Source organism: Bos indicus, chromosome 1 (genome assembly GCF_029378745.1).
Source record: "Bos indicus isolate NIAB-ARS_2022 breed Sahiwal x Tharparkar chromosome 1, NIAB-ARS_B.indTharparkar_mat_pri_1.0, whole genome shotgun sequence".
Taxonomy (NCBI): Eukaryota; Metazoa; Chordata; class Mammalia; order Artiodactyla; family Bovidae; genus Bos; species Bos indicus.
In genome coordinates, this window is record NC_091760.1 from 145306832 (window position 1) to 145324823 (window position 17992).

Sequence of the window (17992 nt, forward strand, 5' to 3'; positions counted from 1 at the left end):
ATAAGACAGTATACTGGTTACCACTCATTAGCAGTTTTAGCTTCCTGACATTTTCAGAAACCAAGAAATCAGTAACTTACTTTTAGACTATCATCTGGGCTACCCTGGTGGCTCAGACAGTAAAGAATCCACCTGCAACACAGAAGACCTGGGTTTGATCCCCAGTCTGGAGAAGGGAAGCCATTCCCTGGAGAAGGGAATGGCTACCCACTCAGTATTCTTGCCTGGAGAATTCCATGGACAGAGGAGCCTGGCGGGCTATACAGTCCATGGGGCCACAAAGACTGGGACATGACTGAGCTTCTAACACAAACACACACACACAAACATTTCACAGGGACGACAAAGTGGCTTCCAAAGAACAATTAAATGTGGTCCTTCCCCACCATCAAGTGACCGAAACCAACACTCCCTGAGGTGCAGCAAGGCCTGAGTGAACTGTGGCTGTGGCGGGTGGCGGTCTCAGCAGGACCAGCCTGGACCATGCTCGGCCAGCGGGGGACAGGGACTGGGTCACTCGGGTCAGCTTGCCCCATGTGAGCAGGACGGGCGGCCCCCAGGCTAGAACAGAGGGTCAGGGAGCCAGGCTGACAGCCGCCCCTTCTCAGGGCTGCTGGACTGCCACACTTCGCTGGATTGTTGGACAAGACAGTGGTTTCTACACCTGGGACACAGCATTCTGTGGAAAGCCGTCCTGAGAGTCAGGATGTGAACAGCTCAGCAAGCAGCTCCTGGCCATTGGCCTGAGCCCCTCACCCCTCCTTCCAGCTTTCCCAAACAGCCCTGAGCTACCAGCTGAAACCAGTCACACACCTGCCCCAGAGCAGGCGAGGTCTTTGTCCTTTGTCCCTGACAAGTCCTTCTGCACCATTCTGTCCTACATGTGGCAACTGGAGAAGTCCTTGTTCTGCTGCATGGTCAGGCTGTCTGGTTCAGCTGGTGAGAAGCAGCAAGGCAGCCAGTGCTCCCAGCAGAGGCTTCATGCACTCACGTGGATCCTATCCCCCAACTCCTGGGGTAGAGAGGGGACAGCCAGATCCCTACAAGCACATTTCTAGGCATCACCTGCATTTCCTTGGACAACCTTCACTTTCACAGTTGCACAGGGAGGTAAACAGAATGGTGTCTGGGTGGTGGTGGTGCTCTGGCTGCTGCTCTTTGCACTGAAGGCTGTGCGATCACAGCTGCCAGCACCTCTGTGGAGGCTGGGGCCCCTTCCTGGACGGCCATGGGTCTGACACAGAGTGAAGGGGAGAAGGACCGGCTTTCCTCAGGGGGCTGTGGGATCCCACCTCAAGGAACCTGACCTCTCAGGCACCTGCAGGACCCTCCCTGTTTGGTGCACCCGTCTTGGCCCTGGGGCCTGAAAGTCGCTGTCTCCCATGTCCATGTGTACCGGCAAGCTCTGTGTGTCATGCCCCCAGGTCGGGAGACCTCCACCATAAACCCCTCTCTGGAGACGACGGAGGCAGAGGTTAGAGTACAACAGTCAGGGGTGACCTCAGGTTCTACAGCTGTCGTGAGGCTGACCACCCAGCAGGAGCAGCATGCAGGCCTTGGTCACGGAGGCACCACTCTCGACCCTGCTGCTGAGGTTCACACCACCCGCTTCGACAGGAGGGAGGCTCATGTTTCCTTGCAGGACACATAGGAGGCCACGGCTTCCAGGGCACACACAGCCCCCCTGGATACGGGCTCGGGCTGGGCCCTTTGCCTGGCTTCTGCCAAGAGGATGTTAGTAAACACTGTGCAGTGGCTGAGAAGCCCTGTGACCGAGCTCTGCTGGCCGTGTCTCTTGCTGGTGACTGAGTCATGCCAGTGCAAGCAACAGCCGGGGCCACAGGGGGTCCCAGGCCACAAACCATAGGAGGGGAGTGGCCCATGGGAGTCCCAGCTAATACGGGCTGCACCCCAAGAAGTAGAGATGAGCTGTCCCACCTGCTGGCCCTCAGCATCATGAGCAAATAAAGGAATGCTTCAAGTCACTTAGTTTTCAGGTGGTTTTTGTTCATTAAGGATGAACTCCTAGGAGGCATTACAGGAGTCTTGACTTCTCCAAGCCCTCACAAGCACCCCTTTGAACCCTGTGCTGGCACTTAGCCCTCAGGAGGGTGTTGGGCTTGCCTGGTGGCTGGCTGGCCCCGAAGGCAGGTTTTCCTTTCCATCAGACAGCAACCTGAAACAGATGACTGGCCGGCTGCTGCACTTTCCCCTGTGGTTAAATTATGCTCCAAGCCACTGAGTCTCAGGGAAGCTCAGTTCTGTCTGATGACAAGAATAGCTGCAAGAGGGAACCATCATGGAGCGCTGCGCTAGCCTCTGTCCCCACATTTGACTTTTCTCCCCCATTTTAACAGGAGAAAACAGGCAGAGGTCCGGAGAGACCTCCTGGCCTCACAGCTGAGGAGGGCGGCAGTGGCACTTGACCTCGGAGTCTTGCGGTCACCGGCCTTGCGCAGGTGGAGGCCCCAGGCTTGCCCAGCTGCCCTGGCGGACGACCAGTGGCCCAAGTGCCTTCAAGAATTAGTTTTCCCTACCCAACTATTGTGTGTTGAGTAGACGTGCTGCTTCGAGTTGCTTATTCCGCTTCGGGACGTGGCACTTCTACAAATGCTTGCCGTCCGGTGTGCAAACGTTCTTGGTGTAGCTGTTCAGGAGCCAGTGGATACAGACGAGTCCACGTACTGCCCGGCTGCAAGAAGCTTTCACTGCCTCACGGCAAACCCACCGACCACCACCCCCAACCGCTCATCTGGACTCGCTTCTGCTCGCATCCAGGGCGCCCCTGGGGCCGTGACCCCACCTCCTCCTCCTCCCAACTCGTCCCGACCAGACCCCGCACAGGCCGGATGCACCCTCGCGTCCCGCTCCCGGCGCGCCCTCCAGTGCGGGGATTGTGTGGACCGGCTCGCTTTGTCCAGGGCTTCATGCTTTAGGGCGGGGTGTCGTGGTGCGGGCCCCGCCGGGTTTTCCGCTTCTCGCGTCCCACCCGGGTCCCCGGAGCCCATCCCCACCCTGGCGCCGCGTCCTCCCGATCCTCCGCGTACTACCGGCAGGGTTCTGCGGGGCATGCGTGCGCGCGCCCTCCTGCGCCTTGGCGTCGCTCCCCGGCGTGCGCGCGGCCGGCGGCGGGGGCGGTGGGAGGGCGGAGCCGATGCTGGGGGCGGAGGGCGGAGGCTGAGGCAAAGGCTGAGGCGACGGCTGAGGCGGCGGCCGGTCTGGCCGCGCTCGGGGGCGCGCTCGGGAGCGCGCTCGGGGCCGCGCCAGGCCACGGCCAGCGCGCCGCAGCCCCCGGCGCCCGAGCAGAGTCCCGCGGACTCGCTGTCCGAGCCCAGGCGTTGAGCTGCGCGGAGCTGAGCGGCCCGCGGCTGAGGTGAGGCGCGCTGGCGGGGGCGGCAGGGCGGCGGGGTCTGGGGGGACGGCGGGGCTCGGACACCGCGGGCGGACACCACGGCCCGACCACGCTGCCGGGCAGCGCTGGGCAGCGCCGCGACCGCGTTTATGTAAGCGCCGCCGGGCAGGTGGTGAGGCCGCGCCGGGCGTGCGGCTCGAGCGGGACCCGTGCTGCCCCGAGCCCTGTCCGGAGGGGCCGCGGCCGCCCGCCAGGGGAGGCTTCGCCTAGGACGGCCCCGCGTCTCCTCCCCGGGCGCCGCATAAGCGCGGGATGCGCTGCGCTGCGCCGCGCCGCGCCGCGGGATGGAGGGAGGCTGCGTTCCCAGAGTGAAGCTGCGCCCCGGCGCGTGTACACCGAACCCGGGATGGAGGGGAGCCTGCGCCCCCGGGGACAACCCTGTCCCCTCCCCGGGGGTGCTGTTTCTGCTCCGGATGCGCTGCGCCCTAGGGAGGGAAGGCTGCTCCCGGGACGGCCCCCGGGTCCCCTTCGGGAGAGCGCCGTGTCCGCGCGGGGTGCCCTGCGCTGCGCAGAGGGGAGAGGCACCCCCGGGGGAGGTTGCGCCCCCGGGGAAAGGGAGGCTGCGCCAGGGCGGCCCGCGTCCCCTCGCTAGGGCGCAGTGTCCGCGTGGGATGCTTTTCGCCGCGGGCGTCGCGGGGCGGGGAAGTTCCCGCTGGTGCCCGGCGTCTGAGGCGACTGGGGGCTCGAGGTGAATTCTGTCGTGCTCAGGTCTGCAGTAGGAAAATCACCGAGCTGTGAACGGGTCTGGGGGAAGGTGTCAAGATGGGCTGTGGACGCTACAACGGGTGGGAGTCCCAGTATACAGACTGGAGAACCTGAAATGTGTTCTAATACCGATTTATATATGCGAGACCCACAGCGCCGTGTTTGGTTCGCAGTTCATATTTTTAGCCAGCAGGTTTGGGTTGTTACTAATGATAAGGGCGTTTATTTATTTATTTTTTTCCCCAACACAAGCAATAGTGGTTAGCATTCAGCCCTCTAAGTATAAGGAAAACTGGCTTGGTTGTCAGACTTACTTTTCTACTCTTAGTGCCCTAATTGAGATGATGATCAGTTAAGTTTTGAGAATAGGAATATTTATTTACCTCTCTTTAATCTCTCCTAAATTTACAGTATATTTTATTCCTTCAAAAGGTGCCACCTAGAGCTACAGTTTCCAAAACCTGGGATGTGTTAGGAGCAGTTCCAGCAGTGTCTTTTGATACCGTGGTTTCTCTGAGCCTGAGATTCCTTTACCTGCTTGCTGAGGGTTTCCCTGAGGGGAAAGGGAGAAGGAAAATGCAAAGGTTGGCTAGTACCCTTCCTCTTGGGTGTGAGAAGTCGCTGCCCTCCCTGCAGGGTCCCTCCAGGGACAGGGTCCCCTCCCCATGCCACCCACAGCAGGGCCTGTAAAGTATTGGTTGAGAATGGCTCAGCTGGGTGGTGAGCCCGCCCTTCTGGGGTGGAGGCAGGGACTGACCCCTGCTTTGCAGGGAGAACCTTATCTCTGAGTGGCATCCTGTTTGACATCTGAATGTTCCTGAGACTGAGTGTATTCAGGGACATCTTCCACAAAAATTGAAGCTGTAAGTGGAAGGGGAAAAAAAAAGGCTTTCTGCAGGGGGCAGTGGTGAAAAGAAAATTGGTCCAGCTCTGAGAAAGTGATGACACATGGCTCTGGAGATGCAGCATGCTCATGAGGTCAGTTCTGACCTGGGAGGTGAAGGACGGACAGTTAGCTAGTAACAGCTTCCTCAAGAAACTTCTCAGCCTATAGGCGAATCCAGTCCTCCGTAAATTTACAGGTTGTAAAAGTATCTCAACTGCTTTTAGGTTGGAGTAGGAACATTCTTTAAATTTATATTTATCTGGTGAACGAATGAAGCAGACTGATTCACTTGGCAGGTACTTATCTGTGTCGTGCTGCTCACTGTTTTAGGCTCCTTCGATACAGTGCTGAACAAATGAGGCAGAGTTCAAAAAAGCTTGAAAGCTGGCAGTTTGTTTTACTAAACTGTGTTATAGTATTACATTTTAAAAGTTACATCTGTACTTTTAGTTATAAAATTTTTAAATGTATACTATTGAAATTTTTATTTATAGATGTGAAAGTATGAGCATGCATATGCACAAAGGTATAAACACATAAGAAAACCCCATTCCACTCCACCCCAGCCACTCGGGTCCCTGCCACTGCTGTGGTCATTTGACTGTGGATTGTCCCAGCAGTAGTCAAAATATTCATGATTATGTGTATGTTTTAATATAATTTTTAATATCTGCTAAAAGTACTGCAGTGAATTTTTTTTATATATTAGTGTGCAAACAAAATCCACTAATCATTTTTTATTAATTGTCAAAATTCCTTAGCTGTAAGGTTTATTTAAGAGCTGGTTTATATTCCCTTGAATGCTGTGATGAGCTATGTAAGTACTTAGCACCAAGGAATTTATTTAAATATTTAGGTTGGAGATAGTTAGAAAGTACATTTTCAAGATTAATAGGTGAAGTTATCCAGCCTATAAAAAACTTGTTTAAGAAAAATTGTTGGAGGAATTCCCTGGAGGTGTCAGTGGTTAGGACTTGGTGCTCCCACTGCTGCTGCTGCTGCTAAGTCACTTCAGTCGTGTCCAACTCTGTGCGACCCCATAGACGGCAGCCCACCAGGCTCCCCCGTCCCTGGGATTCTCCAGGCAAGAACACTGGAGTGGATTGCCATTTCCTTCTCCAATGCGTGAAAGTGAAAAATGAAAGTGAACTCGCTCAGTTGTGTCCGACCCTCAGCGACCCCATGGACTGCAGCCTTCCAGGCTCCTCCGTCCATGGGATTTTCCAGGCAAGAGTACTGGAGTGGGGCACCATTGTCTTCTCCATCCCACTGCTGAGGCCCTGAGTTTGATCCCTGGTCAGGGAACTAAGATCCTGCTATACGAGTGGTGGAGCAAAAAAAAAAAAAAAAAAGTCCATCTTCGTATGAAACTGAAGAGCTTAGAGAGGTCAGATTTTATTGGAAAACTTGATGTTTTTTTGTGTCAGATTTCTAAACACAAATTTCCGAATCTGAAATTTGGTGTGATAGAAATGCCTGTGTGTGCTAAGTCACTTCAGTCATGTTTGACTCTTTGTGACCCCATGGACTATAGCCCACCAGGCTCTCATGTCCGTGGGATGCTCCAGGCAAGGATACCAGAGTGGGTTACCATGCCCTCCTCCAGGGAATCTTTCCAACCCAGGGCTGGAACCTGCATCTCTTATGTCTCCTGCATCGGCAGGCAAGTTCTTTACCACTAGCGCCCCTGGTAATGCTGCTGTTGAAAAAAAGAAAAAACAGAAAAAAACCTTTAAAAAGTGTGTTCCTAATATGTGAGGTAGGAAAGACAATTTCATTTAAAAATTGTAAGTTGAAGTCATTAAGATTTTCTTGTTCCGAGAGTGACTTTTCTTTCCGAGGTTACGTTTTGCTTGGAGTGTGGACAGAGGTGTTCACCTGGCCTTGCTGTATTCTTGGCGGTCTGCTTAGTACTGCCAGCTGCTCTCCTGTATGTGTGTGTTGTGTTCTAGGAGTGTACCAAAAAACGAGTTTGGTTTTCAGTTTGTGTTTGTGGTGGATTTAAAATGAAGACAGGGCAGGGAGTTGGGGGAAGTAGCTGAGAGGGCCTGGTATTCTTTCGGAGAGTGCAGTGATGCTCTGTTTGCATGGAGGGCAGTTTCGCTTCATTCCCATGCTCATCCCACAAGTGTTTACCACGTGCCAGGTCCTGTTCTAGGTGCTGGAGACAGAGGGGTAAACACGGAAGGGTAGTCCCTGCCCTCAGGGGTTCACATTCTGGAGGAGACAAGGATCATAAACCCCAGCTCCAGCCCTAAGTCCTGGCCAGAGAAAAGCACAATTCGAAATGATACGTGCACCCCAGTGTTCACTGCAGCATAATTTACAGTAGCCAAGACATGGGAGCAGCCTAAGTGTCCGTGGACAGAGGAATGGACAGAAAGATGTGGTACACGAATACAAGGGAATGTTACTCAGCCATCAGAAGGAACGAAATAATGTCATTTGCGGCACCATGGATGGACCTAGAGATTATCATATCAAGTGAACTGTCAGGCAGAGAAAAACAAATATTGCATGGTATCCCTTATATGTGTAGTTAAAAAGAGCGATACAAATGAACTTACTTACAAAACAGAAATGGATGGCCAGACATAGAAAACAAAACTGTGGCTGGTTACTAAAGAGGAAAAGTAGGGGGAGGGATAGATTAGCAGTTTGGGATTAACACACACACACACACACACACACACACACACACACACACACGCTGCCGTATATAAAATAGATAACCAACAAGGGCACACACACACACACACACACACACACACGCTGCCGTATATAAAATAGATAACCAACAAGGGCCTACTTACTGTAGGGCACAGGGAACTCTTCTCAATGTTCTGTAATCACCTATATGGGAAAAGAATCTGAAAAAGAATAGATGTATGCTTATGTATGAGTGAATCACTTTGCTGTACATCTGATATTAACATATCTTTGTAAATTAACTATATTCCAATGTAAAATTTACAAAGTCCTGAGTGCCCTGCTGGGATGGGGATGGGGCTAGCAGGCCGGGAGGTCTATGGGGAGAGCTCAGGGTGGAGGGAGCTGGGTGCCGCCTGGCTGGGCGCTGGTGAAGGGGGTTCTGGACTCACAGGTTGGCCCCATCGTCCCAGCTTCCTGTCCTGTGCTGACGATAGCCAGGAGCCCAGTGTGGCCTGGAGGGAGGGAGGGAGGGAGGCAGGCAGGAAGTGAGCCCAGAGCCTGGCGGCTGGCTGTGGCTTGCGGAACCTGGCTTGGGGTGTGGAATTTAGACGGTAGTCTCAGCCTTGCTGGGGCTGCCGGCCTGCCTGCTTTCAGTCCTCGTTGGCGTCACAGTTTTGGACAACAGATGACACGATCTGCTTTCTCTTTGAAAAGAATTGCTCTGGCCATTATGTAGCAGTGTTTATTGGGAGCTTGTGGTGTGCCAGGCCATTTAAGCACTTCACATATATTAATTAAATTCTTGTGATCATCTGTAAGGCATGCAGTACTCTCAGTCTCCCACATTGCTGCTGCTGCTGCTAAGTCACTTCAGTCGTGTCCAACTCTTTGCGACCCCATGGACTGCAGCCTATCAGGCTCCTCCGTCCATGGGATTTTCCAAGCAGGAGTACTGGAGTTGCGCCATCGCCTTCTCCGGTCTCCCACATTATGTGTACGTAAAGCTCGGTGCAGGGAGACCACAGATCAGGGGCCAAGGACGGACTCCCCCGTCCCTGCCCGGGGCTGGAGGGAAGCAGCCCGGCCATGGTGACCTGCTGGGTCACCGATTTCGGCATCATTTTGTACTGAATCAGAAAATGCTGCCCATGTGCCTGTGACACAGTGCTTTCCTGTCACTTGTGTGCGTGTGCTCACTTACACCCACTGAGATAGCTTTCAGACTTTACGAATAGACTTTTAAAACCATCCCAGTCTCATTTGATGTAGAAGGAAAATGAAAGTGAAATAAGGTGATTATAAAATTGTGTTTCACCTTTAGCATTCAGTTCCTCCGAGTCGGCACCGTGGCTGGGTGCGCTGTGCTGTCACCATCTGTTGAGAGACGAGCCCTTCTCGACTGTCCCGCTGCCGTCTCTGGGGCGCGTCCAAGCTTCGGGACACACGATCCCGGAGGCTGGGAGCTTTCTGTCCTACCAGCAGGTGTTAAGGAGAGGTTTCCGGTCCTCGAATGGTTTGTGGACTGACCCGTTGACGGGGTAGGGAGCTCACAGGGTAGGGAGCTCCTTCAGTCATGCCTCCTTGAGGAACTGCTGGGCTTGAGTGACTGCTCAGCCCCCACCCCACCTCAAAGTCGTGATAATGAGGGAAAACTCGGGTCTTAGGGCCCAGAAGCCCTGGCATATTTGCTGGTGGGGATTGCTGGCAGACTCTGAGGTGGAACAGCCCAGAAACGCCCCCAGGTGCTGGCTGGCAGAGCAGCCAGCCAGCGGAGCTGTCTCTGACCCTGGCCCACCAGCTGTGTCAGCCTGTGCTCCCTCTGCCGCCGTCCAGCGCTGCAGTTTTCTCTTCTGTAGATTAGGAGGAATGGCAACACCTGGTCCTCCATGGCCCGTGGGTCGATAGCCAAGCTAATGTAAAGGGCCTGAAACAGTATTTCACTGACGGAATTTAGGAGGGTTTACTCTGCTTGTTATCTTTGTGATCAGTCATTGAGTGGAGGTGTGTGGGTCTGCGCAGAATTTTAGGGTTGGGTTCAAGGAGAGGCTGGGGGTCATTTGTATATTGCTGGTGTTTGAGACTATAGGGTGGGCCCTGGGTGTAGACAGGGTGAGGACTGAGCCTGGGGGCTTTGGGTCCACAGAGGAGGAGGGTTTGGGGTTTAATAAGAGGCGGTACCCTGTGGTGGGTGGAGAGCATCAGGTGTGGAGGACCCCCAGGAGGGGCCAGAGTAATGGGACAGTGACTGGAGGGTTGTGGGCTCAGGGAGCTTTTACTGTTAATTTTCAGGTAGAGTGATTGTTGTGTGTCCTGGGGCTGATATGACAGATTTCTAGCAAGAGGGGAAGCGGCCAGGGTGGAGCGGCAGGGCAGTACAGCCCCCCCACCCCACCACCCCGGAGCGAGGCGGGACTTCTGTGCGTGGGAGCCTCCGAGAATATTGCTAAGAGACACACTGCCCCTTTGAAAGGAGGGCATAAAATAAAATATAATTTTGTGCTCAGTCCAGGAACCTTGGGAACTGTGCTGTAGGACTTAGGATCTAGTTTCTTATTAGCTTGTGGTGCCAAACATACCTTGGGGTATCCTTACAGAAAGATACATGTGGAAATGGCATTTTTCTTTATTAAAAATATTCACTTGTCTCTAGAAGTATCATTAACTCAACTAGAAGTGCTGGCACCTTTATTCACCAAATCCAGTCCTTCGTAGAGGGCTAACCAGACTTGGCTTCTGGTTTGCCCTTTATTTGTCTGAAAGCTCTCGAGGGAGGTGCGTCGGAGCCGGCTGCCCCCACCGCCCGGAGGCTGGCACTGTTGCTTTGGGCCGTGTGGACTGAAGCCCCCCTGAGGCATCAGTGTTCACTTCTAGTTGCCTGGTGAAATGGTAGAACATCTGCCCTGTGTGTTGATTTGTACTCTGTGTGGTTATTTGGGGTTTTTAGGTTTGGAGTTCCAAAATGTCAGCCTTCTCAGTGGTTCAGTCAATAGGATGAAACACACGAGTCCCCCCGACCCCTTGTCCTCAGGCCGTGGGGGAGCCGAGGGGGAGCTGGTCATGTCCCCCTGCCCTCTGGATGTGGAGGTTTGGCTGGGGACATTCTCTGGCCAGACTCGTGGAGGGGGACACTCTCTGCCTCTGGGAGCTGGCATTCCTGTGGGACGACCCAGCCAGGTGGAGGTGGGGGGCAGACACCCTGCCCCAACGTGGAGGCCACTTATCAGAGTGACTGAGGGAGGCCAGCAGCCTCCATCGGGTTATGTGTGGTGATGCCAGCTGTGGGGGCTCTCCTGGGCCTGGGAAGGGCCTGCAGAGAGGGGCGAGGGGCCCTGGAGCAGGACAGGGGGCCGTGGTGGAGGACAGACCTGGCTGGAGCCGTGTGGGGCCGCTGGGGAGGAGGGGCAGAGATGTCCTCGGAGTCAGCAGGGTTTGGTGACGCAGGGGGTCTGGGGGGCAGGGTCCAGGAGGGTTAAGAAGGGTTCTTGGAGCTGTGGATCCGATGCCGCTGAGGCCAGAGGGTCCGAGGTGGGGAATCTCAGTCATGGACGTCAGCTTATGGTGGGTTCTGTTTGAGTCTGCACCTCACTTCCCCCTGCTGTGAGGTGTGCAGAGTATTTCTTTGTACATACTTAGGTGTGATCTGTAGACATAACATGCATTGTTTGTGAAAGGCAGGCACGTGTGTGCTTACACTTCTGTGGGGCAGGACTTTGCTTCCATCAGCCTTTCCTCACAGTAGATGTTTCATTGCCCCTATTTTTCAAATCAGGAACTGGCAGAAGAGGCTCAGTAATTTCCTGGGAAAGCGGAATAATTTAATTTTATTATTATTATTATTAATAACTTAATAATATTTAGCTGACATTTATTAAGTTCCTGCTGTGTGTCAGGTGTGGTGGAACCAGTTTAATCTCGTTTACTCCTGAAGGTAATTTCAGAAGGTTCCTGTTCTATGGAACCATGGTTGTCCCCTTTTACCTGGCTCACCTGAGTAGCTACGTTACAGCCTCCGCTCCATTCCCCCCTGCCCTACCCACTTCTCCCTTCTCCCTGTCCGTTCTTGACCAGCAGCCAGATTCAAGCCTGTACTAGAGCCCTGTACCTGCCCCCACCTCAGGCCTCCTCTCCTGCCCTCCCCTCTGGCCACCCCCTCCAGCTGTCCCATGGCTTCACTCCTCCATGCCCTTGCCTCCCCCTCTCCCCTGCTGTGGGCCCTTCAGTCTGTTCTGTTCATCTGCCCTCCCCCCTACCCCCTCCTTTTACCAGCCTGCCTGGCAGAGTGGAGGCCTCAGGAAGGCAGGGATCTTAATTCTGTCTTTATCCTAAGGGCCCAGAACAGTGCCTGGCAGATAGAGGCACTAATCAAAGTTTGCTGAATGAATGAATAAGTTTTTCTCACTTGCAATGTAGATAGTAGAATCCGAAACAAGGCTGTCTGCCTCTGAAAATATATTTTTTTCCACCCGAGCATACTGCACCCCCAGCTGCCCTCCCCCCACCAATGGGTCCCATTGTACTTGGTGAATCAGTCATATATTTACGGCCCATATGTCTGTGTTATCTCCAGATTTCTGTGCTTTTCTCTGTAGAACAGAAACATTTACAAAACATTCAAACTTGTTCTGAAACTATCAAGTGCAATATAGCAGTTAAACACAGAGTTCTCAACTTGAAAAAAAAAATAGCTCTGTTCTGCTAACCCCTTTCAGGTGGTGGATTGAAATACATTCTCATAAGAACTAACAGTATCCGTTGTAGAGAAGTGATATTCCTAACTACATCTTGATGAAAGTGAGGATACTTTGAATAATTCTGGGAGATTTCAGAAAAGCAGCCAAATAAAATGAAGTAGATTCACGGTGGAGGCTCAAAGGGTTTAAAGGTTGGAAGGAACGTCATGTAAGGGCTGTTTGGCAGGGGGGCCAGTGGTAGGGGGTACCGGAATGGGGCGCTGGCACTTGGTCCAGCCCCACTCCCACGTGGTGGGCTCTTCCCGCGTCTCCTCCGCAGGTCCTTGAGTGTAAAGGGTGGTCGAGCTGGCGATGTCCAAGGTCACGCTATTCCTAGAAAGCTGTTGTACCTGGGAGTCAGGTGACAAATTCTGAGTGCTCTGAGAGTTGACAGCTCTCAGTCAGCTGTCAACAAGTGTTTGTCAACAACAGCCCTGTGAGGATAGCACGGGGTGCCAGTCACCCAGTGACTGTGCATGCACAAGAGCCTGGGCTCGGCATGAGGCGTCCTGTCACCTCCCGGACCCACAGCTTTCCTGAAGGAGGGCGAGGAGGGCTTCAGGACACAGGACTGGTCTCTGGGACATCCCGATGACCCCGTCTCTTGTTTTCTCAGTCTCTGGGGACGAGACTGGATTGTACTCTGTCACATCTGACTCTGTGACACCAAGGCCCATAGTCCTCCAGGCTCGTCTGTCCATGGATTCTCCAGGCAAGGATACTGGAGTGCTGGGGAGTCCAGATGAGCCCTCTCTCTATTTTCTCAGTCTCTGGGGACGAGACTGTATTAGTTGTTGAATTAAATTGGGTGAGGATTGGGTTTTCAGGTTTTCACAGTGACGCTTTCTACTCTTTAATTTTACCCTCCAGTGAAACCAAGGGTATTGATGACATTTCCACAGGAAAAGCAGGTGCTGTGTGACCCAGCCAGTGCCCCTCGAGTTCTCCCTGAGCACAGCTGGGAAGGAGGCGCTTGATGGCTTTCAGCATTTCTCTCTGAAAGCCTCACTGTAGGAAAAGCAGGGCTTTCCCTTCAGGTCACCAGGGCTTTCAGCCACACACTAGCCGTGTAGCTGGGTAAGGTGCTCAGGACTCGTGGGGCCAGAGCTCTGCTGGGAGCAGCTGGGGAGGGAAGTGCTGCATGGCCAGCGTGTGCTATTCACGGGCACAAACCCCAGGAGCCCGCCCAGCCTCACTGGAGGGGGAGAGAAGCCACACAGATGGACAGATGGTGCACACCGTCAGCCTATGGCCTGCGTGTCCAGGCTGTGGCCTGCTTGGAGGTCGTGGGCAGGAAGTACAGGGACTGGCAGGGCCTGGGGAAGCTTTGCTTTCTTGCTTTAAAAGCTAGCGTGAGCTTCACCCCCGGTAAGTGGACAAGTCAGCGCTTTTCATGAATTCTGAGTTGTGCAGCTAGTACCACAGTCCAGTTTTAAAACGTCGCCGTCACCCCAAAGTGCCCCTGTGTCTGTGGTCAATTCCTGTTCCCACCTCCAGCCGTGGGCAACCACTGATCCGCTTTCTGTTTCTCTAAGTGTGCCTTTTCTGAGCATTTCACGTAAATAGAATCGTGCAGCCTGGAGTCTTTTGAATCAGGCTTCTTTCGCCTCACCTGACTTTCTTGGGGTTCGCCTGTGCTGTAAGTGGATCAGTGGTTTGTCCCTTTTAGTGGTCGACTAGGACTCTGCTGCGTGAGGGGCACATGCCTGTATTACCCTCCGCCAGGGACGGGCGTTTGGATGCGTTCTGCCTCTTGCCTCTGTGAACAGTGTGCTCTGAGTGTTAGCGGGTGCATCTCTGTGGGAACCGGCTCTCGGGTGGGGTTGGGATGATGGCACAGCCGCTCTCGGGACCCCAGGGACACTCAGGCCTGTCGCTGCGAGGGGCACTGCGCGTCCGGAGCAGCGTGGACCCGTTAATTCTGGGATGAAGTACTGTGATGTGATGGCGCCCTCGGGGCCGAGTGTTGGGCCAAGGAGCCCTTCCCAGTGTTCATCTGGCTTTTCCTTTCATTCATCAGAAGCCGTCTAGGAGGAACTCTGAGGTTTGTTAAAATCCACACCCTGCCTGCAGACACCATGGGCTTCATGCTTTGACACTGCAGTCCTCTTCTAGGAATTCAGCCCGAGGACACACCGCTGATAAGATGGAAATACAGATGGAAGTGACCTAACTGTGCAGTCAGGGGCAGGCAGATGGGCTCTGGGTGACCACACCATAACGAGCTATGTGGAGGTGTTGGTCTCTGATCTGAGGCGATTTCCAGAACATACAGGAAGGGAGTTGGGCCAAGCACTGGAGCGTGGCCAGTGAGCACCCTTGAAGTGAGCAAACGTGTATCTGTGCCTTCGTGCGGAAGGGACACCAAAAAGGAAAGCCAGGGCGAGTGGGGTGGGGCCCCGGCCGGTGGGAAGGAGCGGGGACACAGGAGGGTAGAGGGCTGGCCGGGGCTTCTCTGAGCGACCCTCTCAGTACAGCCCAAGTCTGGGAACCACAGACCCCAAGACAAAATAAATGAGCGTCAGCCAGGATGTGCGGGACCCAGAATGGAACACAGACAGAACCAAAGCTCCGTGTAGGACAGACAGTCATGGAGCTACAGTGGGGGTGGGGAGGGATTAGCTGGATTTTGGAAAACAAACTTTTCTGGGTTCTGTAAGGGCTGCACACCATCTGTCTCTCTATCTCTCCCAGCGCCAGGTTAGTGGTGCAGTGTTCACAAAGGTGGGACAGCCAGTGTGTGGTAGGGACAGGATCCGGAAGGAAGGTGCGGACGAGGGGAGGGGACAGAGGAACCTGGGCACTGGGCTGGAAGCAGGTGTCAGTGTGCACAGATGGGCAGAGAGAATAAATGTCAGAGCCCAGGCCACTCAGCTCCTTAGCCAATCCCCCAAGGACAGTCAGGGGCTCTTCCGATCAGAGAAGCAGGGCTCCTCTAAGAAGATGCAACTGAAAGCCCTAGGTGCAGGAAGCAAGGAGGAGCCCGGAAGGGACCGGCCCACACGGAGGGGGTGGGGCAGAGCTGGTGGGTCTGAGCGAGGACCTTCATGGTGATGGCGTGGCTCATAACCTGTAGAATAAAGTAAAGCCCATCACTCCATGCTGGTGCACGTAAGCAGCAGTCAGTAAGCAAGGAGAGGGGAACCAAAGAGTTCCAGCTAAGCAACGGGGAAGGAATGAAGACACAGGATCACCGAGAGGCAGACACCAGGGTAATAATTACTTTAGGCAGGGCTCGGGACTCATGCTAAATTAGTGAGAGTTTGAGGAGAAACAGGATATTTGTCTTGTCTCAAAGTATCTGTTCCCCAAGTTACTTATTTATTGAAAAGGGAAAAGCAGTAACTTTAGAGTGGAGAGAGCCAGCAAGACACCACCCCACGCAATGATCTGGGCAGTGTCACCTGTGATAAGACAGGTCACCCTCGTGCCCTCCCTCCTGCTTGGGCACGGGCACAGTGCAGGCCCGCCCCACAGAGGACGTCCCCAAAACACCAGGCCAGGCCCTTCACATGTCCACATCCCGAGAGACCAGGCAATTGAGGGGGTCTCGGCCTGGAGGGGCCTAAGGAGACAGGGAAGCGTGTGTATGGTCCTAACTCTGTCCCAGGGGAGGGTCAGTGTCGTCTCAACGAGAAACTCATGCCTTCTTACCAGAAGTTCTGGCCATCTGGACCAGGCATGGAACATTCTGGAGACGTGTGACCTGCACCCTCGGCAGAGGGGCATGGCTCTTTCCAAAGTGGGAGCATCGGGGTGGCCTGGACCCAGTGGGCAGAGACCCTGTGACCCAGAGGCAGTGACCTCCAGAGGCACAGGTAGGGACTTCTCAGCAGCAGGAGGGTTGTCCTGGATTGTTCTTGATCTTTTGATTTTATTATTTTTTCCAAAGTGAAGTGAAAGTCGCTCAGTCATGTCCGACTCTTTGCGACCCCATGGACTATACAGTCCATGGGATTCTCCAGATCAGAATACTGGAGTGGGTAGCCTTTCCCTTCCCCATGGGATCTTCCCAACCCAGAGATCGAACCCAGGTCTCCTGCATTGCAGGCGGATTCTTTACCAGCTGAGCCACAAGGGAAGCCCAAAGAGAAATTTAAAAATTTTAAATGTTCAGATTTGCCAGTCTTTTCCTTTATGACTTGGTTTTGAATCTGCCTGAGAACACTGTCCTGTTTCAGGAGTCATTCTTCTTCCAGCAGTTTTCTGTTGTATTCCACACAGCCTGTTAATCCACGTGAAATCTGCTTCTGTACCGTTTGAGGCCAGGATCTAATATTTTTTCTGGTTGGCTAGCCAGTTGCCTCAGTTGTTGCTTGCTCTGCCTTTTGCCCAGTGTTCAGAAATGTATTTAGTATTGTATTAGTCATTGTATCCTGACTAAATTTATTTAATTTGCTATTTAACTTGCTATTTATTTTAATGTTTTCTCTCTCTTAGAATGTGTCTCTTCTCTCCCCCTTGTCCTGTGTGCCTTTGAGACATGGTGTGCATACTGGGAGGTACCTGCAGGGCTGTGCTGATCGATGTTTAACAGATGGTTTTCTTTGGTGCTGGTGCTGGTGTAAAAAGCCCTGATTTGTAGCATTTGCCAATTTCCGCAGTGTAAATCTTCTCACCATCACCTATTTCAGGATACTGATGAGCTATTGGCTGATGGTCCTGAGATATAACAGTCCTCTTGAGCTGGTAGGAGCTGGCCCAGCTGCCAAGTTTGGTGGGCAGCCTGCTGACTGATGGCCACACCCATGTGGCTCATGGGACCATCTCAGACATCCTCTGTGCTTCCTGGCCGTCCACTGGCAGCCACGCCCTAGGTCTAACCTTAGTCACCCAGGGTCCTTGCCCCGTCTGGAGCCCTGGCATTCTTTCCTGTGTTCACAGCTCCTCTCTCCCACCGGCCACCTCGTATAGAAAAGGTAAGACATTGGGTCACAGTGAGCTCTGTTGAAGAATTGAACATTGGACTCATGATTACTATTGTGGCACTAACTTTACTAGAAAACAGTGAGGGTTCTCAGATAGTGACTTTATTTAAATCTGAGGGGTTGCTAGCATGTTATAATCATGCAGCTTTTCATCTTCCTTAGTATTAATTAGGGCCTTTTCCCTTCATTTATTTGTTCAGTCATTCAGTCGGCATTTAATGAACATCCACCAGTGTCAGGTATTTGGGTGCCAAAGGTATAGCAGTAATAAAAGACTCAGTCTCTGTCTTCATAGTGGGCTTCACCAGTGGCACAGTTGGTAAAGAATCTGCCTGCATTCAGGAGCCATGAGATGCGGGTTCGATCCCTGGGTCAGGAGGATCCCCTGGAGGAGGGCACGGCAACCCACTCTAGTATTCTTGCCTGGAGAATCTCACGGACAGAGGAGCCTAGCAGGCTACGGTCCATGGGGCCGCAGAGTTGGACATGACTGAGCAACTGAGCACGCACGCGCTCTTTCTTCATAGAGCCCAAGTTCTGATATACCTTTAAGTTGTGTGTTTTTCTGATCTGATCATCCTTGTGAGTTTTCTCCTTAGACATCCACTTGTCTTTGCCGCTGGTGTTATCTTAAATCAACCCTAAATTAGTCCAATTCCTTCCACTGCTCCAGTTTTGA

General features: G+C 53.3%; 1 protein-coding gene across 8 annotated transcripts in view; it reads left to right on the plus strand.

The window, feature by feature from the left end:
* Positions 1 to 3220: 3220 nt before the first annotated feature.
* The window catches only part of ADARB1 (adenosine deaminase RNA specific B1), a 116106-nt gene continuing 101334 nt past the window's right edge, over positions 3221 to 17992 (plus strand). For all 8 annotated transcript variants that reach the window (XR_002180986.2, XM_019963238.2, XM_070796021.1 and 5 more), the window contains exon 1: positions 3221 to 3373. The gene's annotated coding sequence lies outside the window, so the exon portion shown is untranslated. The remainder of the gene's footprint in view (positions 3374 to 17992) is intronic.